This window comes from Leucoraja erinacea, unplaced genomic scaffold (genome assembly GCF_028641065.1).
Source record: "Leucoraja erinacea ecotype New England unplaced genomic scaffold, Leri_hhj_1 Leri_107S, whole genome shotgun sequence".
Taxonomy (NCBI): domain Eukaryota; kingdom Metazoa; phylum Chordata; class Chondrichthyes; order Rajiformes; family Rajidae; genus Leucoraja; species Leucoraja erinaceus.
The window spans coordinates 47,501-75,000 of record NW_026575319.1 but is presented as its reverse complement, the minus strand read 5'-3'; the positions used below and the strand labels follow the sequence as shown (position 1 = coordinate 75,000).

Here is a 27,500-nt window from a genome sequence, read left to right as displayed (position 1 = left end):
CATACTCCAGAATTGGCCTCACCAATGCCTTGTACAATTTTAACATTACATCCCAACTTCTATATCAATGCTCTGATTTATAAAGGCCAGCACACCAAAAGCTTTCTTTACCACCCTATCTACATGAGATTCCACTTTCAGGGAACTGTGCACAGCTATTCCCAGATCCCTCTGTTCACCTACATTCTTCAATTCCCTACCATTTACCATGTAGCTAAAAGGTTATAGCAGCGCATTTGGAAAGCAGTGATGGGATTGGCCAAAGTCAGCATGGATTTGTGAAGGGGAAATCATGCTTGACTAATCTTCTGGAAATTTGTGAGGATGTAACAAGTAAAATGGATAAGGGAGGCCCAGTGGATGTGTCTCTGGACATAAAATTCCTAAGGAATTGGACAGGCTAGCAAAATGTTCCCCATGTTGGGGGAGTCCAGAACCAGGAGTCACAGTTTAAGAATAAGGGGTAGGCCATTTAGGACTGAGATGAGGAAAAACGACAAAGGAGGTGAAATTGCTGATCAGAGCAACGATTGATCTGACAAATGCATAGAAAATATTGAACAGGATACCTAAAACGGGAACAGAACACCAACTTACATAGAAACATAGAAATTAGGTACAGTAGTAGAGGCCATTCGGCCCTTCGAGCCTGCACCGCCATTCAATATGATCATGGCTGATCATCCAACTCAGTATCCCGTACCTGCCTTCTCTCCATACCCGCTGATCCCCTTAGCCACAAGAGCCACATCTAACTCCCTCTTAAATATAGCCAATGAACTGGCCTCGACTACCCTCTGTGGCAGAGAGTTCCAGAGATTCACCACTCTCTGTGTGAAAAAAGTTCTTCTCATCTCAGTTTTAAAGGATTTCCCCCTTATCCTTAAGCTGTGACCCCTTGTCCTGGACTTCCCCAACATCGGGAGCAATCTTCCTGCATCTAGCCTGTCCAACCCCTTAAGAATTTTGTAAGTTTCTATAAGATCCCCTCTCAATCTCTTAAATTCTAGAGAGTATAAACCAAGTCTATCCAGTCTTTCTTCATAAGACAGTCCTGACATCCCAGGAATCAGTCTGGTGAACCGTCTCTGCACTCCCTCTATGGCAATAATGTCCTTCCTCAGATTTGAAGACCAAAACTGTACGCAATACTCCAGGTGTGGTCTCACCAAGACCCTGTACAACTGCAGTAGAACCTCCCTGCTCCTGTACTCAAATCCTTTTGCTATGAAAGCTGTGGTTTAATTATGGTTTAATAACGGCAAAAATACTTATACTGCCATTTTGGAAAAATACATCGATACCAACGCTTAAAATGTGGATTTCAAACATGTCAGAAACCCAACATCTTGAGGAAATGCGATTCCTCCTAACAGACAAAGTAGACCAATTGTTAAGGATTCCGTCTCCATTTGTCGACTTCTTACAAGCACATGGTGCAACATAAATGTAGAAATGACCGGTTTCAGGATTGGGTGAATGGTGGTCAAGAAGAATAAATAACTATCTCTCCTTTATTCTTCTGCTTTCTATCTCGTCTTCTTTTCTTTCTATTTTCTTTCTTTTCTCCTTTCCCTTGTCTCACCTTTCGGTATCACACACCGCTCTGTTACTTTTCTATTCTCTTTCTGTCTCCTTTTTACTGTTGAAATAAAAACATATAAAATAAGAATCTGTAATAGAAACATAGAAATATAGACAATAGGTGCAGGAGTAGAGGCCCTTCGGCCCTTCGAGCCTGCACCATTCGCCATTCAATATGATCATGGCTGATCATCCAACTCAGTATCCTGTACCTGCCTTCTCTCCATACACCCTGATCCCTTTAGCCACAAGGGCCACATCTAACTCCCTCTTAAATATAGCCAATGAACTGTGGCCTCAACTACCCTCTGTGGCAGAGAATTCCACAGATTCACCACTTTCTGTGTGAAAAATGTTTGCCTTCTTCACTGCCTGCTGCACCTGCATGCCTACTTTTTTTTTTTTTTTTTAATTTTATTTTTATTAGAAGTACGGTAAATTACAATCCTACACAACACATATATCTTAATACATTTTTTGTACCGCTTCATTTTTTTTGAGCTTTAAGAAAAAGGTAGAAGTAAGGAAAGTAAAGAAAGTGCTAGAGAGTCGTGAAGTGCAAGAGTGTTGGGAAAAGAAAGCCCCTTAGGAAAGAAGTTAGAGAAGGAAGTAAAGTGAGAAAATAGACCCTAGAAAAGAAAGAAAGAGAAAATAGAAACAATCGCTCTATTATAACATTAAACTCCGCAGAAAGGGGACTACCAACCAAGTCTGTTTTTGTTGTTTTACCTCCCGTTACCAGGTCCTGACTATTGCACCTCATACTTGTAATAGGTCCAGAAACATAGACCACGTCTTTTGGAATTGGTCTGCTTTACCGGCTAGGAGGAATCTCATCTCTTCCAGATGTAATGTTTCAAACATATTTGATATCCACATTTTTATTGTTGGTGTCGGCGCATTTTTCCAGAATTTAAGTATAAGCTTTTTTCCCATTATTAGCCCGTAATTAAATAAATTCTTCTGAAACACGTTTAATTCAGGGTTACCTTCCGATATTCCGAAGATAATCCATTCTGGTTTTGGTACCAGTTTTATTTTGATCAATTTTGAAAAAATATCAAATATTTCATACCAGAATTTTTTGATTTTTATACAAAAAACAAAAGAGTGCGCTATGGTAGCTTCTTGACACAGGCATTTATCACAGATTGGTGAAACATTAGGGAAGATTTTATTTAATTTAGTTTTTGAATAGTATAATCTATGTAATGTTTTAAATTGAATGAGCGTATGTCGTACGTTGATCGAACATTTATGCACCTGTAGTAAATGATTATCCCAGGTCTCTTTTGAGATTTTTATAGCTAATTCTTGTTCCCAATCTTTTCTAATTCCATCTGTTGTGGGTATTTCTATGTTTAAAATGATATTATATAGGTACGATATTAAATTAGCTGATTCCGCCTTGGTCTTCATTGCTTCATCCAATAAGTCGGAAGGCATATTATGATAGTCTTTTGTGTGTTTTTTCAGATAATCACAAATTTGAAGATATTTAAAATATTGGTTATTTTTCAAATTATATTTCAGTTGTAGTTGTTGAAATGATAGTAAATTCCCCAATTCATACAGATCTTCGAGCGTTTTAATTCCCATTCTTTCCCATTGTATAAATGATTTGTCTATGATTGATGGTTTAAACGATGGATTATTGACTATTGGTATTAAAAGAGATAGGTTTCTTAATTTTAAATTCTGTTTTATTTGTTTCCATGTTCTTATTGTGTTATGTATAATTGGATTTTTATTGTAATTTTTATTATTCAAATTTATTGGTGAGAGGATGGTCGCTCCTATATTACTCGGGAAGCAGTCCCCTTTTTCCATTACCATCCAGTCCGCCTGCTGTGCAGAATTGTCCAGCAGGTGAATCATATTTTTAATATTTACTGCCCAATTATAATACATAAAATTAGGGAGCGCTAGACCCCCCAGCTCTTTTCGTTTATTAAAGTGTGCTATTTGTATTCTATGGGATTTATAATCCCATATAAAATTTGTAATGTCTGAGTCCAATTTTTTGAAAAACTTTTTTGGGAGATATATAGGTATTGATTGAAATAGGTATAGAATTTGTGGTAAGAAAACCATTTTAATAGCATTTATTCTGCCTATTAAGGACATCGGAAGTGTTTTCCAGAATTTAATCAGATTATTCAATTTCTTGAGTAAGGGATTATAATTGGCTTTAAACATATCCTGGTAATTTCTAGTAATTTCAATTCCCAAATATTTGAATTTTTCTGTAGCTATTTTAAAGGGAAATTTCCGAAGATGTGTTGAGTCTTTTGGTTTTATCGACATAATTTCACTTTTGTTCCAATTTATTCTATATCCCGAAAAGGATCCAAAGTCCTCAATTAAATTTAATATGTTTGGTATACTAATTTGCGGTTTTGTGATGTACAGTAGTACATCATCGGCATATAGGGATATTTTATTCTTTGAGTATTTTGTATTATAACCATAAATATCCGGATGTGTTCTTATTTTTTCAGCAAGGGGTTCAATTATCAAAGCAAATAACAGCGGTGATAATGAGCATCCTTGTCTATTGCCCCTTGATAGTTCAAATTTCGAGGATAAAATATTATTAGTTAATATTCTAGCCGTAGGTTTGTTATATAATAGTTTTATCCATGCGATAAAGTTTTCTCCCAATTGGAATTTTTGCAATACTTTAATCATATAATCCCATTCTACTTGATCAAAAGCTTTTTCTGCGTCCAGTGAGATAATAGATAACTCTTGGTCGTGAGATTTATGTGAGTGCATTATGTTAAGCAAACGTCTCAGATTATTGAATGAGTGTCTCTTAGGTATAAATCCTGTTTGATCTCCATTTATTAATCTACTAACGTACCTGCTTAGTCTACTGGCTAGTGTTTTCGCTATTATTTTTTGATCCGTATTTAACAAAGCAATAGCTCTATATGAGCCTGGTTCTTCTATGTTTTTATCTTTTTTAAGTATTAATGTGATCGTTGATTCTGCTAATGTTTCGGGTAAGCTTTGCTCTTTAAAAGCGTATGTATACATTTTCTGTAATCGTGGGGTAACTATATCGTAAAAGGCTTTATAGAATTCACTACTGAATCCGTCTGGTCCTGGTGTTTTGCCATTCTTTAGTGTTTTTATTGTGTCTTCTATCTCCTTAGAAGTAATTGTTGCTCCCAGTTCCTCTTGTTCCCTCAATTCTAATTTTGGAAGGTTACAATTTTCCAGAAATTCTGAAACTTTATTATTATCTATTGACGTTTTAGATGTATATAGATTTTCGTAAAATTGAGCGAATCTTTTATTGATATCCTTGGGTAGTGTTAATAATTCCCCACTATCTGATTTAATCTTTAGTATTGCATTCTCTTTTTCCCGTTTTTTCAACTGGCGTGCTAAGAGTTTGTGGGGTTTGTCCCCGAATTCAAAGTGTTCTTGTTTTGTAACTTGAAATAATGTTATAACTTTCTCTGACAATAATTTATTCAGCTTGAATTTCAATAATAGGATTTTATTATGTTTATCCATAGTTGGATCTTTAGCATTATCTGTATCTAATTGTTTTATTTGTTCTTCTAAATGTCTTTGTTCTTTCTTATTCTTTTTATTTTGATAAGCTTGAAATGAAATAATGACTCCTCTAATAAATGCTTTAAAGGATTCCCATAATAGCGTGGGGGATATATCTGGTGTATCATTTATCTCAAAGAATAAGTCCATCTGTTTTTTTAGATATATACTCCCTTGTGGGTCTTTTAAAAGTTGCGAATTAAACCTCCAGAACGATTTATTCATAGACATTCCTTCTAATTTTAAAACAAAGGTTAAAGGAGAGTGATCTGAAATCGCATTAATGTGGTATTTAGGATTCATAGTGTGTGTAATTAATTTTGTATCCACAAGAAAATAGTCTATCCGTGAATATGTTTTATGCACCGTTGAATAGAACGAGTAGTCCCTTCCCGTCGGATTTGCAATCCTCCATACATCTGCTATATTTGTGTTTTCCATATATGTATGTAAGAGTTCACTGGTTTTAGATTTCATATTACCTTTTTGTTTTTGCATCGATTTATCTAAATAAGGGTCTAAAACACAGTTGAAGTCTCCTCCAATTATAACATTTTGATAATTAAATTCTGCAATTATATTCAGAATTTTATTAAAAAATTGAGGGTTATCAAAGTTGGGCGCATATATATTTACCAGCGTAATTGGCGTATTATTGATCTCTCCTGCTACTATAAGATATCTCCCTTCCTTATCTGAAATAGTATTCTTTGATTTAAATGGAATTCCTTTACGGAAAATAATTGCAGTACCTCTAGATTTAGAAGTGAATGAAGAGTGAAATGTTTGGCCTATCCAGTTAGCCCTCAATCTCGTCTGATCTTGATGTTTAAGATGCGTTTCCTGTAGGAACGAAATGTCCGTGTTGTATGCTTTCAACTGAGCTAGTATCTTGCCCCTTTTAATAGGTTCATTAATACCCCTTATATTCCAACTACATAGTGTGACTCCTCCCATTTTCCTTTGATTGTCGTCATACATTTTTACCAATTTTAATGACCTTACTTATTATGGTGCATCCATACCTCAGGACTCTGGTTATTTTGGAAGCATTTATATTATAGACTTTCTTGGTAGTTCCCCTCTGCGATTGTCCTTGAAAAAAAAACACATAAATGTGACATATTGTGATAAAAAAAAAAAGTATATAGAATAAATGTACGGTGTCTGGATTTCCGACACCGTAGTGAGTGGCCCACTCGTCTGTGGGATACGACATCAATATTGCTTCCGGCGTAGCTGTTATGAGGTTAGCCCCGCTGACTTTATTACTCATAACATAGGGGGTAGGTACCGTTTCCAAATCAGTTCTATTTCACCCCATTGCAGTATATATATATATATATATATTCATTCCGACTTATCAAATCTAATCAAGTATTCAGTTACATATATTCCTCTCTCTTTATCTCTTAACTATTTGTAATTGGTTTTAGTATTGTTAAGAGTGAGCTGTTCGTTGAAAGGGTTAACCAGAGTCAGGCTCCTGGAATTAAGCCAGGTGCCTGAGTCTCTTCCCCTCCCCACTCGAGCTGCGGAACCTGTGAGATTACAATGTTGTCTGCTTTATAACACATATTTATCAATATCAGTTTATGTATTAGTATTGTTAGTTATTAATTACTAATAATTCTCTATACTTTGTAAGAGTCTGTCATAGTATGTAAGCCATGTGATGTTTTTCACTCTCTCTCAGCTTCAGCAGATCTGCATTCTTCTGTTATCAGTATTTCCTGGTTTAAGCATCGCATGTCCTTGAATTAAATTCGAGAGAAGATTATAATGTCTAGACAAGTCTCGTGTAAAATCTGTTACGAATAGCCATTTTAAAGCTTGGTGTTATTCACTTTTTTCTCTTTTCTACTAATATTCTTGTTGGGGGAATAAGCACATTAATTAGTTCATGACGTCTGGTGATCAATCTTCTTTTGTTGCTGCCTCAGCCACGATTTCTTGAGCGTATTTAAGGGATTCTACCGGGTTAGTGAATGTTTTTGAGATTCCCTTGAAAGTGATACGCATCCTAGCCGGATAAAACACTCCACATATGACGCCCTTGACACCGTAGAGAGCTTCTCTGGTCTGTGAGAACTTTCTTCTCTTTTGCACAATCTCATAAGGGTAGTCCCGTAGAAGTTTAATAGAATCATTTCCATACATCATCTTCTCTCCGTGTTTAATTTTTTTCATCAGCGCTTCCACTGTTGGGATATCCCGAAGTTTGACTATAATCTGTCGTGGGTAGGCTTGTTCTCCTTGAAATCTTGATTTAAATCTAGGTAGTCGATGTGCTTCTTCAATTACTGGTGTCTCAGGTAAATTGAGTACATGTTTGATTAACTTGGCAGTGAACTCACGAGCGTTTTCCCCCTCAGCTCCCTCTTTCACTCCACGTATTCGTATATTTTGACGTCTTGAGCGAGCTTCTAGTTCAACACATTTATCAGATACTTTTGTAAATTGGCTCTTGAGGCTGTCTAGTTCTAACTTCATTGCCTCCATTTCTCCAGCCATCTCTTCCACAACAGCTTCCAAATCTTTCACTGCAATTGCATTTGCGGAAATAGTTTCATGCACAGCCTCAAACATCTTTGTGGACTCTTCTGCCACCTTAGTAATTTTCCCCGTTAGCTCTTCTTGCACATCATCAACTTTTTTTTGCAGAGCACCAATGCCCGCGAGTATTTTTTCATTACCAGCAATCAAGTTTAAATTTCCAGCTTTCACATCATCTTTCAAATCTCTTACCGAGTTCCTTAATTCCTCCATTTCAGTTTTCTCTTTTGTGATCAACTCAGTCTTAGATCGTGTAGTCATTCCAGAATCCACTCCAGAGGTTAGTTTTGCAGTTTCTTGATGTTCCTGAGTCTTCAGCAGTTGTTTTGTCACTTTCCTCTGTGGGCTCTGACCTGAAGATGTGTTTTTCATTTAAAGTGATTTTCCCTCCGTTAAATCCACGGCGCTTACTGATGACGTCATCAGCACCGCGACATGAAACTCCGGTAAGTCTTTAAAATCGGTCCCGACCTCCAGACCCGATTTTAACGCGAAAAATCGCGATTTTTTCAGCGGAGCTAAAAGATTTGCGACTGCTAGCAAAGCATGGACGGTTGTTGCTTGGAGAGCGGATCGGATGGTTATGGTGATTGGCCGGTGTTGCGTATGGGGGATAGGGTCCAGGACATCTTTCACAGCTCTGGATGATAGTTCAGCCAGTGACCCCTGTTCTTCACCAGCCCGGTCCTGGTCACCAATGCTCCCCTCTGCTGAGGGTGATACGATGGCTCACTGCTCTTCAAAAGGCTCTGCTGGCCCTCGGTCCCCTCCGGGATGATGCCAACCCACAAAATCAAACCCCCCCACCAAAAGTAACAATGATTACTAGAAAAAGGTAAATAGGTTCAAATACCTTAAAAATGTTGTTTCAATGCAGATTCCATTATAGCTTTAACTAAATTAAGTGAATCATTTAGAAAGTGGTAATGACATTGAATTGATTTTGAGTATGTGGTGCCCTATGCGGGATTCTAGAATCCTAAATAACGACCCACTTTAGCAATACGCTTACTCTCTGACCTCAAGATAATCTATCCAAAGGGTTACCAGTAGCAATGCATACTAACCAAAATGTGGTGTATAGGGGAGAGTCTTCCGCAAGCTGGCTTTGAGATCAAATCTTGCTCCCCGTTTGGCGCTGAACTGGTAAGGGGCTTTAAAAGTTAAATGGCACAGTGCAACATAATCTTTCAAGTTTTTACTCTTTTAACAGAAGTGAGTGTTTTATGGATAAATTCTGCAGACAGAAATCACTTAAGAGCCCTAGTATCTATAATAGTTTATTCCCCAATCTGCTGCAGCTGAATATCCTCCCCCTCCAGTCTACCCTCTCCGCTGAAATTACTGTCGCAAGTAAAGGCAGGTCCAACAGCTCATTTCCCTTTTCAAGATGCCCAAAAGGGAGTGATATGGGAACCCAACTTGTCGTTAATAAGTCTTAAATAGCAAGTGCTGAGATATTTAACACTGCTGAGATGTTACATGCAATTTAAAAAAACACATTACCCATGTTACCAGCACGTTCACTTTCAAGTGCGGGATTGGCACCTGCATTCACCTGTCGTGGAAATATATTTATTAACTCTGGGTCAAAATAAATCCTAAAAGCACTGCAAGAATATCTGCTCAGGTCACCTTTGAGGCTCATCAAAGATGGAAAATTAAAGGTATGCTTGCCAAGGATACACACATACTAGAAATCTGTATTTATATCACTAATAACTTAGAAGCTACTTAATAGGGAGCTCATATCTATTGATTTGAATCGTTACAATAGACAAGGACAAAGATCAGAGAATTGAGAACTACATGGAACCAGCACGGAAGAGTCGTGGAACAGAACAGCAATGTTTAAATTGAACTTTGGCTAATTTTGAATTAGAATCTTGAAAATGCATTTCTGCTTTAGTTAAGAATTAAAGCCTGGATGTTTGATTATAACTTTTATTTCTGCATGAGATTTAAAGTCATTTGCAAATCTTTTTTTCCAAATAAAATAACAAATATGGGTTTAGTAACCTATCCATAAAGTATATTTTCTTGTACCATTGCTGGCGTACACCGTACAACATCTCGGATCACTTTGCAATTTTAAGAGCATGTTTCTTTAAAATTAACCAAAACAAGTTTTGATTTACCATGTCCCATCGTTCAGTGATGTCGATCGATGACTTATCATTCAGAAGTTTTGTGATCTTATCTGCCTGTGTTTAAAAAAAGAGAGATGCAAAAGATGAGTGGAAAATTCAGCACAACATTGTGTTCATGTGCAGCCGTGCACATGCCCACTGCCACGCAACATTCAAGCAACATGTGTAGGAAGGAACTACAGATGCTGGTTTAAAGCAAAGATACACAAAATGCTGAAGTAACTCAGCGGGACAGACAGCATCTCTGGTGAGAATGAATGGGTGACATTACGGGTGACATTTCAGCCTGATTAAGATCTCGACTGAACGGTGCTCCATTTACTTCTCTCCAGGGACACACACATATATACTAGACCAAGTGCGGTTGTGGGGGAGCTGGCATGCAGCATCACACACACTAACTATCTCCCCCCCCCCCCACACTCACGCTAATTACCCCCATATTATATTAATATTATTAATTTGCTCCTTTTACCCCATAACCACACTACCTACTGACGCATAGCCCCCAACTTGCAGTCACATCTAGAGAGGGGGGGAGGGGGGCAGGGGTAGAGAGTTAGGGCAGAGAGAGAGACAGACACAGAGAGAGGGGCAAGAGTGGGAGGGGGTGGAGAGGAAGAGAAGAGGGAGGGTGGGTGAGTGGGGAAAGATGGGGGAGGAGAGAGAGAGGGTGAGAGTGAGGGGGTGAGGTGGGGAGCAGGGAAAGGAGGGAGGGTGGAGGGTAGGGTGTGGAGGGGAGGGGGACAGTTGGGGAGCAGGGGGAGAGTTGGGGAGCAGGGGGAGGGAAGGGTGTGGACGGGAAGGGGGTTTAGGGGAGAGACGGTGGGGGAGGGGAGAAGAGAGGCGGGGAGGAGGAAAGGGGGGGGATGGGGAGAGAGAGAGGGGAAAGGGAGAGAGATAGGTAGAGAGAGGGGGGAAGAGAGAGTGCCTTTTTACCTCAATCCAAACAACCATTTGCAGGCAGTGCTTTTTTACTTCAAACTAACCATATTTTCATTTTCAAACCACATTAAGGGTACTTACTCACATTTTTGATAGGTGGTTAGACTCTGGAGATGGTTATTGCATGGCTATATTGTGGCACTTACCAACTTATGTTTATATGTTCTCTTGCATGAAAGCTTGGATTGTCTTCGCTAATCAACAAATCCGAACAGCACGACAAAACTCCGGAATGTGCTGGTAACAAGGATAATGTGTTTTTTTTATTGCATGTAACATCTCAGCAGTGTTAAATATCTCAGCACTTGCTATTTAAGACTTATTAATGACAAGTTGGGTTCCCATATCGCTCCCTTTTGGGCAAATTCCAGGATTTCGTTGCTTCAGGTGTGATAGAATTGGAGGGGCAAGAGGAGGAGGTGTTGCATTGCTTATCAGGGAAGATATTACAGCAGTGCTTTGGCAGGATAGATTGGATTGCTCATCTAGGGAGGCTATTTGGGTGGAACTGAGAAATGGGAAAGGGGTAGAAACACTTATAGGGGTGTATTATAGACCGCCAAATGGGAAGCGAGAATTGGAAGAGCAAATATGTAAGGAGATTGCAGATATTAGTAGTAAGCACAAGGTAGTGATTGTGGGAGATTTCAATTTTCCACACATAGACTGGGAAACACATTCTGTAAATGGGCTGGATGGGTTGGAGTTTGTAAAATGTGTGCAGGATAGTTTTTTGCAGCAATACATAGAAGTACCTACTAGAAAAGGGGCGGTGCTGGACCTCCTGTTAGGAAATGAGACGGGTCAGGTGGCAGAGGTATGCGTTGGGGAACAGTTCGGGTCCAGTGATCACAATACTATTAGTTTCAATATAATTATGGAGAGGGACAGAACTGGACCTAGGGTTGAGATTTTTGATTGGAGAAAGGCTAACTTTGAGGAGATGCGAAAGGATTTAAAAGGAGTAAATTGGGACAGTTTGTTTTATGGGAAAGATGTGGAAGAGAAATGGAGTACATTTAAAGGTGAAATTTTAAGAGTACAGAATCTTTATGTCCCTGTTCGGTTGAAAGGAAATCGTAAAAATTGTAAAGAGCCATGGTTTTCAAGGGAAATTGGACACTTGGTTCGGAAAAAGGGGAAGATCTACAATAATTATAGGCAGAATGGAGTAAATGAGGTGCTTGAGGAGTATAAAGAATGTAAAAAGAATCTTAAGAAAGAAATTAGAAAAGCTAAAAGAAGATATGAGGTTGCTTTGGCAAGTAAGGTAAAAGTAAATCCGAAGGGTTTCTACCGCTATATTTATAGCAAAAGGATAACAAGGGATAAAATTGGTCCATTAGAGAGTCAGAGTGGACAACTATCTGCAGAGCCAAAAGAGATGGGGGAGATATTGAACAGTTTCTTTTCTTCGGTATTCACCAAGGAGAAGGATATTGAATTATGTGAGGTAAGGGAAACAAGTAGAGTAGCTATGGAAACTATGAGATTCAAAGAAGAGGAAGTACTGACACTTTTGAGAAATATAAAAGTGGATAAGTCTCCAGGTCCGGACAGGATATTCCCTAGGACATTGAGGGAAGTTAGTGTAGAAATAGCAGGGGCAGAAATATTTCAAGTGTCATTAGAAATGGGAATAGTGCCGGGGGATTGGCGTACTGCGCATGCTGTTCCATTGTTTAAAAAGGGGTCTAAGAGTAAACCTAGCAATTATAGGCCTGTTAGTTTGACGTCAGTGGTGGGCAAATTAATGGAAAGAATACTTAGAGATAATATATATAAGCATCTGGATAAACAGGGTCTGATTAGGAACAGTCAACATGGATTTGTGCCTGGAAGGTCATATTTGACTAATTTTCTTGAATTTTTTGAAGATGTTACTCGGGAAATTGAAGAGGGTAAAAGCAGTGGATGTTGTGTATATGGACTTCAGTAAGGCCTTTGACAAGGTTCCTCATGGAAGGTTGGTTAAAAAGGTTCAATGGTTGGGTATTAATGGTGGAGTAACAAGATGGATTCAACAGTGGCTGAATGGGAGATGCCAGAGAGTAATGGTGGATGGTTGTTTGTCAGGTTGGAGGCCAGTGACGAGTGGGGTGCCACAGGGATCTGTGTTGGGTCCACTGTTGTTTGTCATGTACATCAATGATCTGGATGAGGGTGTGGTAAATTGGATTAGTAAGTATGCAGATGATACTAAGATAGGTGGGGTTGCGGGTAATGAAGTAGAGTTTCAAAGTCTACAGAGAGATTTATGCCAGTTGGAAGAGTGGGCTGAAAGATGGCAGATGGAGTTTAATGCTGATAAGTTTGAGGTGCTACATCTTGGCAGGACAAATCAAAATAGGACGTACATGGTAAATGGTAGGGAATTGAAGAATGCAGGTGAACAGAGGGATCTGGGAATAACTGTGCACAGTTCCCTGAAAGTGGAATCTCATGTAGATAGGGTGGTAAAGAAAGCTTTTGGTGTGCTGGCCTTTATAAATCAGAAAGCTGAGTATAGAAGTTTGGATGTAATGTTAAAATTGTAAAAGGCATTGGTGAGGCCAATTCTGGAGTATGGTGTACAATTTTGGTCGCCTAATTATATGAAGGATGTCAACAAAATAGAGATAGTACAGAGGAGATTTACTAGAATGTTGCCTGGGTTTCAACAACTAAGTTACAGAGATAGGTTGAATAAGTTAGGTCTTTATTCTCTGGAGCGCAGAAGGTTAAGGGGGGACTTGATAGAGGTCTTTAAAATGATGAGAGGGATAGAGACGTGGAAAAGCTTTTCCCAATATAGAGTAGGTTGGATTCAAACAAGGGGACATGACAATGAGAATTAAGGGAAAAGTTTAGGGGTAACATGAGGGGGTACTTCTTTACTCAGAGAGTGGTAGCTTTGTTGAAGGAGCTTCCTGTGGAAGTGGTTGAGGCAGTTTCGTTTTTATCATTTAAAATAAATTGGATAGTTATATACGGGAATGGGCATGGCAGCTTATGGTCCCTGAGCGCTATGGAATAGGTGTAATGGTTAAATGGAATAGAAAGGGTCAAGAGGCCGTTTTTGTGCTGTAAATGTATGAATGGTACTTAGAAGGGCACGCTACATGAACGTGGAATCTGGTTGTAGAAGAGATTTGTCTGGAAGAAAGTATAATGTGGGCCTTTAACTGTGCACAGTGCCACGGAAAGCATGGAAATCTCATGTAGATAGGGTGGGTAAAGAAAGCTTTTGGTTGGCTGGTGCTTTATAAATCAGAGCATTGAGTATTAGAAGTTGGGATGTAATGTTAAAAAGTGTACAAGGCAATTGGTGAGGCCAATTTCTGGGTAGGGTGTTTGTACAATTTTGGACCTATGTTAATTATAGGAAGGATGTCAACAAAATAGAGAGAGTACAGAGGAGATTTACTAGAATGTTTTGGGGTTGCCTTGGGTTTTTTTGTTCAGCAAACTACTAAGTTACAGAGAAAGGTTGAAACAAGTTAGGGCTTTATTCTTTTGGAGAGCAGAAAAGGTTAAGGGGGGTGGGACTTGATAGAGGTTCTTAAAAAGATGATGAGAGGGATAGACAGAGTTGACGTGGGATGTCGCAATCTTTTTCCCACTGAGAATGTAGGGGAAGATTCAAACAGGGGGTGGCATGACTTTGAGAATTAAGGGACCGAAGTTTTAGGGGTGGCCATGGAGGGGGGAACTTCTTTCTATTACTCAGAGAGTGGTGGGCTGTGTGGAATGAGCCTTCAGTGAAGGTGGTGGAGGCAGGTTTTCGTTTTTATCATTTACAAAATAAATTGGAATGTTATATGGACGGGAAGGGAATGGAAGGTTATGGTCTGAGCGCAGGTATATGGGACTAGGGGAGAATATGTGTTCGGCACGGACTAGAAGGGTCAAGATGGCCTGTTTCCGTGCTGTAATTGTTATATGGTTATCTTGAAAAGGGAAATGAGCTGTTGGACCTGCCTTTACTTGCAACAGTAATTTCAGCGGAGAGGGTAGACTGGAGGGGGAGGATATTCAGCTGCAGCAGATTGTGGAATAAACTATTACAGATACTAGGGCTCTTAAGTGATTTCTGTCTGCAGAATTTATCCATAAAACACTTCTGTTAAAAGAGTAAAAACTTGAAAGATTATGTTGCACTGTTCCATTTAACATTTTTTGTTGCTTCAAGGCTTGCCTTCAACCGTTCCATTCAAGTTCTGCACGAGTGTTACATGGGGAGCCATTAAAAGTTTTGATCTGCAAGCCAGTTTGCGTCGACCTCTCCCCTACAGCCACACACAGGTTGGTATGCATTGCTTCACGTGACCCGTTGGATAGATTATCTTGAGGTCAGAGAGTAAGCGTATTGCTAAAGTGGGTCGTTATTTAGGATTCTAGAATCCCACATAGGGCACCACATGATTCACTTAATTTAGTTAAAGCTATAATGGAATCTGCATTGAAACAACATTTCTAAGGTATTTGAATCTATTTACCTTTTTCCAGTAGTCAATGTTACTTTTGGTGGGGGGGTTTAATTTTGTGGGTTGGCATCATCCCGGAGGGGACCGAGGGCCAGCAGAGCCTTTTGAAGAGCAGTGACGGTTGCCTTGGTAAGGGTTGTCTGCAGACTTCCTGTAGTAATGGGAGTGCCTTCTTGTGATTCCTTAAGTGGAGAAGGATTTTGGTGCCACCACTCTCCAGACATCTCCTCCCTGTTCTTAATTTGATTCATTTCTCGTCTGAATGTAGAACCACTTTTTGTGAGATTTGGCACTTTTGAAATTTGAGAGAGAACCTGTTTAAACCATCAGGGTTATGAATGGGACCCCATCTAGGTCGGCTTACCTGAAATTTATTTTATGGGAGGTTTGTATAGTTCTGCTTACAACTTGCAGGAAAAGTGCATCTGACCGTTAATGTTCAATTGGAACCTTCGGCATTTGGAAAGGATTGAATAGCACTGATCACTGAGGTCAATGTGGTCATGGTCGTACAGTATGGAAACTCCCTTTGGCCCAACATGCCCGCACTAAATAAAATGTGCTACCTGCCTGCGTATGCCATGTGCCTGTCTAAATGTTTCTTGAATGTTGCGATAGTATCTGCAAATGATTTGGAAACATGTTGGGTATTGCTTTACCATGGTTATTTGGGCAGGTTGGCCTCAAATTGAGGTTGGCCTCAAATTGTTTAGCAACGTTCCTGAATTCCACTTGTTAGTAAATTCATTTAAATTTATAGGCTCGTGTTGACACATTTACCAATGATAAGTTTATCTTGATCTGAACACTTATAATTATCAGCATCAAGTCTCCTTAAAACCTTTTTGTTTCTGTTAAGGACGTATTAAAAATCATATGACAGTAATCTGCTAGTACCTGGTATTCATAATGAATGTGTTTAATGTTGACTCTAGCTGCATTTGAAAACCTTCACATTGACTAATTATGCCTCCTTATTAAAGTACTAATTTTGTTTTATAGGAAAGTTAAAACCTTGGGGAGAGGTAAAGGAGGTAGTGGTGGCTCGCAAGCTGGCCAATGGGAGGCTCCCCATGCAGGAATTTAAGCTGCCGAAAATCCAAACCAGGTAAGATTTCAAAATCAGTAGCATTTGACTTGAGGGCATGAATGAACCTTCTGCCCTTGTACTTTACGGTGATGCTATTGAAGCTTCAGTGAGTTGCTGTTGTCAATCTTGGGATGGACGGACGTCTGGCTGTGACTCTGATACTTTGTGGCTGATCCCTGCTCCACTTGACTTTTGGATTTTAGCCTGTTCAGGTGGGTCACAAAGACCAACACACAAAACATACCACCAAGGCCACATATTATCACAGGTCTTTGATGTTTCTTCTGGCTTCATACTAACCCAACTTCGAAATGTCACTGGTCTCTCAAATTCACAAAGTTTAAAACAACATTTTCAGTAGGATTCAAAAATCTGGGTGGTACTGGAGCACTGAACAGTGGAGTGCAGGGACTGCAGAAGGACTTGGTACAGGTGGGAGAATTGGCAGAGAAGTGGCAGATGTAATTATAATGTAAGCAAAGTGTGGAGTCATGCATTTTGGTAGGCAGAATAAAGGTGTAGACTATTTTCATAATGGGGAGAGAAATCCAGAAAATCGGAGGCGCAAAGGAACTCTGGAATGCTGGTGCAGGATTCCCCAGACAGTTTAACTTTTGCAAGTTGAATCAGTAGAAATGGAAGGCGAATGCATTGCTAGTATTTATTTCATGAGGGCTAGAATACAAAAACCAATCTGGTTTTAATGGTTTAAAGCCACTTCCTTGTTCACTTTCTTCTAACCAAATGGTTGCTGAAACAAATCTTTTCTGTTTTATGGCTGAATCTGAATGATTACCCCCAGTTTTATAGAGTATAGATATGTTGTGAATTGTGCTTATTCTTGCATAGTGTCAGCTGATGTGGAAAAAGCCTGGCTATTGATTCAGACATCTTTATTGCTGCGTGGTTTTAACACTCTGTTCTGTTGCAATTAAGATCGTTCGGCTAGGCTTAAAGTGGTGTTAAAAGAAGGAACAATAAAAGAATCGCGTTTTGGAGCAAGGCGGGGCCTTTCCTATTCTTATGCAATTAATTACAGTATATTATCGTTTCAAGATGTGTCGTTTTCCCAAATTGATAGTTTTTTTTTTTTTTTTTTAGAATTTATATATTTTCATTTTTTTTTATCATATATATTATCATGCCTTTTGTATATTTATTTGTCCATGGTTAACAATAATAACAAGAACGATGAGAAGAAATCGCGTTTTGGGAAAGCAAGGCGGGGCTTTTTTCTTCCTAAAGAACACTCAACGCATGTACTGTTCATTCAGAGTATTTATTGTTTCATCCAGATGGGGCAAGTTTTGGCTGAACCTCATTTCTTTCAATTCCATGTATTTTTTTCGAATTTACATATTTATTATTTTAATATATAATATACCTTTTATTAGTATAATGTTGTAAATAGTATCAATAAAAATGGTATTAAAAATATACCATGCCACTTTTTAATATATTAGATATGTAGCCAAGAAGATTAGAAACCTAGAAAAAACCAGGTGCAATGAGTAGGCCCCCATTCAGCCCCCCCTTTTAAGAGCCCCTGCACCGCCAAGTCAATTATGAAAATCATGGCCTTGATCATCCAACTTGGTAAAGGTTAGATTTCACTGGTTGCTCCACTAATCCTATAGTCTACAACTTCCGTGTTTGATGTAAAATTTCAGAGGGGTTGTCAAAGGTAATGGTGTGCGCCTAGCAAGACCACGGCCAAAGATTTAGGTTGCCCTAATATTTCACTTATTTGCTCCTAAATGCAGTGGTTCCATATCATTACAGCTAATTTTAAGTTAAATTCTCTCAAACAGCTCATAGAAAATAGGTGCAGGAGTAGGCCATTCGGCCCTTCGAGCCTGCACCCAACTCAGTATCCCATCCCTGCCTTCTCTCCATACCCCTGATCCCTTTAGCCACAAGGGCCACATTTAACTCCCTCTTAAATATAGCCAATGAACTGGCCTCAACTACCTTCTGTGGCAGAGAATAGTAAGATTAAACGAGAACTTACCAGTTTGAAGTTTGATCTTAATTTTATGAGGAGTTACGTCGAGGGACTACATGAAGAAGGCCGTCCAGGCGCATGCGTGTCAAACTTCAAAGCAGCGGTGTGAAATCACAGATGATCTACTCCGACGCATAATAGTAAGCTACGTGATACAACATAACTTATCTTTGATCTTATTAGGGTGGGAGCGGAGGGCACGTGGTCCCTCGACGTAACACCTCATAAAATAAAGATCAAACTTCAAGTTTTCTTTCACTCACCACTTGGAGGTTCATCCTCCTACCGTGGTCACAACGCAATGCGTCTGACGAGATGACGCGAGTGCGCCTGGACGGCCTTCTTCACGTAATCACTCACGTCTAGTCTGAAATAAAGTTCATCATTGGATATAAAATGCATTTCGTTGTCTCTGTACTGTACACTGACAATGACAATTAAACTTGAATCTGAATCTGAAAAATCAGAATAAATATAATTGTGTGTGTTATATGATTATATACATTTATATCACATTCATGTATGTGTTTATAAACATTTTATTTAACAAGAATTAACAGAATTATGAACTAACAGAATGATGAATCTAACCCTATATCACGCACAAAAGCTGTTCCCCTGCAACGTTGATTACACTGCAGGGCAGGTAGGTTCCGGTTACTCTAAAATCAACTCAAACACAGCCTATCAGCCATTTAAAAAGAAATGATTTAAAAAAACATTAAAAAAGACAATTACCAGAGTCAAATTTTATTCTTGACAAGAAATTAACAGAAGTATGAACTGCAGAATTATGACAGAATCACACACACAAACTGTTCCCCGGCAACGTTGATCACACTGCGAGTCGGGTAGGTTCCGGTTACTAAAATGGGCGGGGAGAAATGCCCAGGATCCCCTCTGTAGCGTACAACACGTCAGCCCATTGCATTTCGCAGGAGTAGCCTATCTTTGCTGTGGACCAGGTGGGAGAGTGTAAATCTCTGTGAATTGGACAGGAGTCTGGTGAAGGATAATTGTGCACTGACAAAGGAAGTGCTAAAGTAGGGCTCTCGCTTAACTTTTTCCCCCTGTTGCCAGCTGGGCAACCTCGGTAGGTTTTTAGGTTGCCAAATCACAGTTTAGGTGGTCATTTAAGATGGCTTGCATGACACGTGCGATAATGTGCTTGGACGAAGTCCATTCGGAATTATGGTCAATGAAGCAGTCACGTATTATTTCTGCTTCAAATAAAGCCACAAACTAAACATATTAACCAATCAAGACATAATATATACCACAATGACATGCGGCAAAATTATAATACAGTATCTCAACTCTTTTTACACGTTGCAATGAATGCAATTTCTATTATCTCTTTCCACTTCCAAACAAAAATATGGTTATTCAGCGTATGATCAACCTCAGTGAGACCAAGCGCAGGCTTGGCGATCGCTTCGCACAACACCTCCACTCAGTTCGCAATAACCAACATGATCTCCTGGTGGCTCAGCACTTCAACTCCCCCTCCCATTCCGAATCCGACCTTTCTGTCCTGGGCCTCCTCCATGGCCAGAGTGAGGCCCACCGCAAATTAGAGGAACAGCACCTCATATTTTGCATGGGTAGTTTACACCCTAGCGGTATAAACATTGGCTTCTCTAATTTCAGGTAGTCCTTGCTTTCTCCCTCCTTCCCCTCCCATTCCCAGCTCTCCCTCAGCCCACTGTCTCCGCCTCTTCCTTTCTACTTTCGCCCCTCGCACCCCCACAACAGTCTGAAGAAGGGTCTCGACCCAAAACGTCGCCTATTTCCTTCGCTCCATAGATGCTGCCTCACCTGCTGAGTTGCATTGCATTTTTACTTGTTTTTTATCAGTACACGCGATGTATGAAAGAATCTCACAATAATAATCAGGTTTTGGACCGGTCTCCATTTTGGAGAACATTGTTACTTCAGTACAGTTGGGTGTTCAAATTCTTCTTCTCCAGAGTCTGTTTCTTTCAAACGTATGCAAGCACAGTAATCTGCAGTTCACTCTCTGGCAAAAACTAGATGACAACGTGCTGAAAGTTCACAGTAATCATCAATCATACTGTCATAATTTGACTGTACCTAGGGTGCTCGCATTTGTGGGTTAACAATTATTGCAACCATAGTCGCGGACATCTTTATGAATGCACGTAAAATCTGATAAGATTGAGCATTCCTGCACATGTTCCTTCGCCCTGTGCGCAATGGGGATGTCTCGGGGTATAATCTAAACCTAGATAGCAAGCAACCTAAATAGGCAAGCTGTACAGGAAGGAACTGCAGGTGATGGTTTGAACCGAAGGTAAACACAAAACGCTGGAGTAATTCAGCAGGATGGGCGGCATCTCTGGAGAGAAGGAATAGTCGAGACCCTTCTTGAGATGTTGCCAGTTTTGAAAGTTCTATTACAAGTTGAGCCGAGTGGATTCATAAAATGATAGCTACAGAAAATAACATCTCATCGTACCTAAGTGTGCATGGACTTTAATTAATTAAATGTCAACCTCTTCTTAAAGTTAATCAGACTTAGACTGTAAGTTACTACCATATCACATCTCACATAATAATATGCATCAAAATGATACTAGTTGTCATGTTTGGGTTAATTTTTATAAATTCTGAGGTTAGATCGTACCTTCCAGTTCCAGGTGCTTCACAATGTCTTTGGCTGTCGTGTTTGTGTTGTAGGACCTTAGCACCGACTTTGCTTTGTAGACTTTCTTCCACTTCTATCCACTTAGGTGCACATTCTTGAGACCTCTTAAAGCTTTCCTCACGAAATGCAATGACCTTGCTGTGGGTTTCGACGACATGTATTGCACAGAAGACCAAAGAACCTTCCTGGGAATCTTCGGTCACACTAGCATCTGCAATGTTCCCAGTTCCTGCCTAGCTCGACCTAGCCTGAAACAAAGCGCGTGTTCCATGATCATCCACAATCAATACCCCGTTCCTGCCTTCTCCCCTTACACCCCGACTCCGCTATTTTTAAGAGCCCTATCTAACTCTCTCTTGAAAGCATCCAGAGAACCGGCCTCCACCGCCCTCTGAGGCAGAGAATTCCGGACTCACAACTCTCTGGGTGAAAAGGGTTTTCCTCATCACAGTTCTAAATGGCTTACCCCTTATTCTTAAACTGTGGCCCCTGGTTCTGGACTCCCCCAACGTCGGGAACATGTTTCCTGCATCTAGCGTGTCCAAACCCCTAATTATCTTATATCTTTCGATAAGATCCTCTCTCATCATGACGCTGGTCACCTGCCTGGGTCTTGGAACAGCTGGCTCCTGTACACTGCCAGCCTGATGCCCAGAGGCACCTAGTCCAAGTAATCCTGTGTTGGAGTGTGAAGTATCACAGGACCAAGCAAACTCCGGCAGTGGGGAAAATGAACTCGTGCACGCAATATAGATTTTAAACAATACACTTTAATCAGATTGATGGTACTTTGTCTTCTGTCCAAACAGACGTTACCCACAGAACACAACAAAGTGATAGACCTTGGTAGACACAGAGTGCTGGAGTAACTCAGAGGGTCAGGCAGCATCTGTGGAGGCAGTATCTGTGGAGAACATGGATAGGTGACGTTTCACAGAGTGCTGGAGTAACTCAGCGGGTCAGGCAGCATCTGTGGAGAATGTTGATAGGTGACATTTCACAGAGTGCTAGAGTAACTCAGCGGGTCAGGCAGCATCTGTGGAGAACATGGATAGGTGACGTTTCACAGAGTGCTGGAGTAACTCAGCGGGTCAGGCAGCATCTGTGGAGAACATGGATAGGTGACGTTTCACAATGCTGGAGTAACTCAGCGGGTCAGGCAGCGTCTGTGGAGAATGTGGATAGGTGACGTTTCACAGAGTGCTGGAGTAACTCAGCGGGTCAGGCAGCATCTGTGGAGAATGTTGATAGGTGATGTTTCACAGAGTGCTAGAGTAACTCAGCGGACTAACTTTGGGGAAGTTGACATCGAGGTCTACAAACATTAAAATTAATCAGGAGGTCAGTGAATCTAGTCGGATACCATGGGGGGGTGGGGTGGGAGAGAGGATGCAAGGGATACAGTAATAAACCTTGTTGCTGTTCACTGGCTGCCTTGGTCAGGTCTGTGCAGTCTTTGGCTGCTCGGCAGGTTGGACGGCGTCTCTCATTGAGGTGTTGCAGGGTAGACGCTGAATGAGAAGAGCTGGTCGCAGCCTCTTCTTCCCGCTGCAGCTGCCTTGCAGCGAGTCTATGCACGGCTGGAGCACCCGTGCAGTCAGTCAGAGCTCTGCCTGTGGCCCCTCTGACTCAGACAGCCACTGTACCAGCTGCCTGAGGCTGGTGTAGATGGTGGCCCAGGGGGTGAGGTACCAGATCTTGTAGAACACCTCCAGGCTGAGCAACAGCAGCAGCAAGGCCAGGAAGCAGAGGAAGGTTCGGTCCACATAGTAGATTAGGCTGCGTCTGAGAGGCTGGTCCTGGGAGCTTCCAGCGGGCTCTGGCACCTCCTCGCCATCCTCCCTGTCCCCAGAGAGCGGCTCGTTCAGCCCAGCCATCCTCTCCCGCTCCGAGCCGAGGCCAACTGGAGGCTGGGTGGCTTATGATGAGTGCTGGAGTCAGGAGGGAACGATGACCTGCTGTGTCAGCACCAGCTCGCCCCAGGAAAGCTGTATTAATCCAGCCCGGCATTAGGGATAATCTTCATACAACACCTGCCCTGGCCACACAGCCTTTTAACTGTTCACAACCATGTACAGATTTCCTTTACAGAAACTTGTACATTATAGGAGAGAATCAAATTGTATTATGTAGTGGCCATATGGCTTTAATTATGGCAATTGTCTTTAAATTTTAGACACACTTCATTGTCACATGTGGCAAGTCACATTGAAACACTAGCACACACACACACACACACACACACACACACACACACACACACACACACACACACACACACCCACACGCACACGCACACGCACACACACCAACACACACACACACACACAGCCAATTAACCTACATACCTGCAGTTGTACAGGGCTCTGGTGAGACCACATCTGGAGTATTGTGTACAGTTTTGGTCTCCTAATTTGAGGAAGGACATCCTTGTGATTGAGGCAGTGCAGTGTAGGTTCACGAGATTGATCCCTGGGATGGCAGGACTGTCATACGAGGAAAGATTGAAAAGACTGGGCTTGTATTCACTGGAGTTTAGAAAGATGAGGGGGAATCTTATAGAAACATATAAAATTATAAAAGGACTGGACAAGCTAGTTGCAGGAAAAATGTTCCCAATGTTGGGCGAGTCCAGAATCAGGGGCCACAGTCTTAGAATAAAGAGGAGGTCATTTGAGACTGAGGTGAGAAAAAACTTTTTCACCCAGAGTTGTGAATTTGTGGAATTCCCTGCCAGTGGGCAGTGGAGGCCAAGTCACTGGCTGGATTTAAGAGAGAGTTAGATAGAGCTCTAGGGGCTAGTGGAGTCAAGGGATATGGGGATATGGGGAGAAGGCAGGCACAGGTTATTGATAGGGCACGATCAGCCATGATCACAATGAATGGCGGTGCTGGCTCGAAGGGCCGAATGGCCTCCTCCTGCACCTATTTTCTATGTTTCTATGTTTTTGGAGTGTGGGAGGAAACAAGATCTCGGAGTAATCCCACGCAGTCACGGGGAGAACGTGCAAACTCCGTACAGACTGCCGTAGTCGGGATCGAACCCGGGTCTCTGGCGCTGTGAGGCAGCAACTATACCGCTGCGCCATCGTCATAGAATGATACAGTGAGGAAACAGGCCCTTCAACCTAACATGCCCATATTGGCCAACAATGTCCCAGCTACACTAGTCCCACCTGCCTGCGCTGGTCCATATCCTTCCAAACCTGTCTTATCCATGTACCTGTCCAACTGTTTGTTCATCGATGGGATAGTCCCAGCCTCAACTACCTTCTCTGGTAGCTTGTTCCGTACACCCACCACCCTCTGTGTGAAAAAGTTACCTCTCAGATTCAATGGACAATGCACAATAGGTGTAGGAGTAGGCCATTCGGCCCTTCACCATTCATTTTAATCATGGCTGATCATCCCCAATCAGTACCCCGTTCCTGCCTCCCCCCATACCCATTTACTCCGCTACCTTTAAGAGCCCTATCCAACTCTCTCTTGAGAGCAGCCAGAGAATTGGCCTCCTGAGGCAGAGAACTCCGCAGATTCAAAACTGTGTGAAAAAGTTTTTCCCCCATCTCCGTTCCAAGTGGCCTACCCCTTATTCTTAAACTGTGGCTCTGGACATGACCAATCCTTTAATGATCTTACATGTTTCAATAAGATTCCCTCTCATCAGAGAAACATAGAAACATAGAAAATACGTGCAGGAGGAGTGACAGGGGCAGGTACCAGTACCACCGACTGCGACAAGCTGCCTGATAAATGGCCAGTCTCCCGCACGTTCCCACCGCCCTCTGTAACCCGATTGGGGACAATGAAGTCGAAGGAAGTCACCGAGGCTGGCATTGAGCGGACCTGTCTGGAATCCGACCAGAAGACCTCCACTGTGTGTCCACACCCATGGTCCCCGCCACAGTGTGTCCACTGTCCTCCACTGTGCACCTCCACCACCAGGGGAATCACCTCACTGTGGCACTCAGGAGCCAATACTCCCGGAGTATCCCCTAATCCCTCAGCCGGTGGGGCAGCACACCCCTCATCTGGGCTTGCAGCCTCAACGGGGAGCACATGCAGAAGACCACTGTGTCCTTCACTGTGTGTCCAGTCCTCCACTGTGTCCACTGTCCTCCACTGTGTGTCCAGTCCTCCAATGTGTGTCCACTATCCTTCACTGTGTGTCCACTGTCCTTCACTGTGTGTCCACTGTCCTCCACTGTGTGTCCACTATCCTTCTGTGTGTCCACTGTGTGTCCACTATCCTCCACTATGTGTCCACTGTCCTCCACTGTGTCTCCACTGTCCTCCACTGTGTCTCCTCTGTCCTCCACTGTGTGTCCTCTGCCCTCCACTGTGTGTCCTCTGCCCTCCACTGTGTGTCCTCTGCCCTCCACTGTGTGTCCTCTGTCCTCCACTGTGTGTCCTCTGTCCTCCACTGTGTGCCCTCTGTCCTCCACTGCATGTCCGCTGTACTCCACTGTGTCTCCTCTGTGTGTCCTCTGTCCTCCACTGCGTGTCCACTGTACTCCACTGTGTCCCCTCTGTCCTCCGCTGTGTGTCCTCTGTCCTCCACTGTGTGTCCACCAAATATTATAGAGCGGAGCAAGATGCGCCACAGCGAAAAAAGCGTAGTATGACATGGGTGGTTGTCGACGCCATTTTACCGGGCTGCCCCACACTGTCATGGCGTCCACATCTACAGCTCGGCGTAAATTGCTCTAATCGCCGATGTGGACAACTCAACCTGTCTTTCGTCAGGTTCCCCAACAACAAAGAAAGGTGAGGAAATATTATTGTTTTCTGTCGATATTATTCTGTCCTGAAAATGTTATTTTCTGTTCCCCTATCAACACTCATTAAGAAACTAGGTTTGTCGGTACATTAGAAAGTTACTAGATTTTTTAAAGTAACAATAAACCTTATTTATTATTTATTTATTTTTATTTTATTTATTTTTCGGACTCAAGGTCCAGACATAGAAACATAGAAATTAGGTGCAGGAGTAGGCCATTCGGCCCTTCGGGCCTGCACCGCCATTCAATATGATCATGGCTGGACACACAGTGGAGGACAGTGGACACACAGTGAACACACTGAAGCCACAAGGGCCACATCTAACTCCCTCTTAAATATAGCCAATGAACTGGCCTCAACTACCCTCTGTGGCAGAGAGTTCCAGAGATTCACCACTCTCTGTGTGAAAAAAGTTCTTCTCATCTCGATTTTAAAGGATTTCCCCCTTATCCTTAAGCTGTGACCCCTTGTCCTGGACTTCCCTAACATCGGGAACAATCTTCCTGCATCTAGCCTGTCCAACCCCTTAAGAATTTTGTAAGTTTCTATAAGATCCCCTCTCAATCTCCTAAATTCTAGAGAGTATAAACCAAGTCTATCCAGTCTTTCTTCATAAGACAGTCCTGACATCCCAGGATTCAGTCTGGTGAACCTTCTCTGCACTCCCTCTATGGCAATAATGTCCTTCCTCAGATTTGGAGACCAAAACTGTACGCAATACTCCAGGCGTGGTCTCACCAAGACCCTGTACAACTGCAGTAGAACCTCCCTGCTCCTATACTCAAATCCTTTTGCTATGAACATGGGGCAACATTGCATAAAAAATGCAATGCATATTAAAAAAAGATCATAAAGAACATATAAAATCTTAGTATATCACTTATAAAAGCATCATAAATTATATATTAAAAACAAAACACAATACATGAATTAAAATCCAGAATAAAAGAATGATCAATGTCCTATAACGAGACAATGATACCAGTGTCTCCACAACTGTGATTCGTAGCGTGTAGTGCCAAACCTTATGTTTGACAAGGCCACAATAATTACATTTTTAGAGTAATTTATCCTGCAAATACATATAGAAACATAGAAAATAGGTGCAGGAGTAGAGGCCATTCGGCCCTTCGAGTCTACACCGCCATTCAATATGATCATGGCTGATCATCCAACTCAGTATCCTGTATCTGCCTTCTCTCCATACCCCCTGATCCCTTTAGCCACGAGGGCCACATCTAACTCCCTCTTAAATATAGCCAATGAACTTTGTCCTCAACTACCTTCTGTGGCAGAGAATTCCCCAGATTCACCACTGTGTGAAAAATGTTTTTCTCATCTCGGTCCAAAAGTCTTCCCCCTTATCCTTAAACTGTGACCCCCTTGTCCTGGACTTCCCCAACATCGGGAACAATCTTCCTGCATCTAGCTTGTCCAACCCCTTAAGAATTTTGTAAGTTTCTATAAGATCCCCCCTCAATCTCCTAAATTCTAGCGAGTACAAGCCGAGTCGATCCAGTCTTTCTTCATATGAAAGTCATATACCTTTCATAGGATAGCTTCTAAAGTACTGACTCCTGCAGCCACAAACATGTTACTAACACTACACCATCTAGGTTTCCTTAGCAGTGTTCTCATGGCATCATTATATGACATATATCATTATATTTGTAGTCAATGCCTA

At 41.5% G+C, this 27,500-nt stretch overlaps 1 long non-coding RNA gene across 1 annotated transcript; it reads right to left on the bottom strand.

The window, feature by feature from the left end:
- Positions 1-8,327: 8,327 nt before the first annotated feature.
- On the bottom strand, positions 8,328-21,281 carry LOC129715259 (uncharacterized). The gene is made up of 4 exons (XR_008726466.1): positions 21,014-21,281; positions 18,630-18,733; positions 10,952-11,042; positions 8,328-9,914 (listed from the first exon to the last, which is right to left on the bottom strand). It is a non-coding gene; the product is annotated as an uncharacterized LOC129715259 (long non-coding RNA).
- Positions 21,282-27,500: the final 6,219 nt, after the last annotated feature.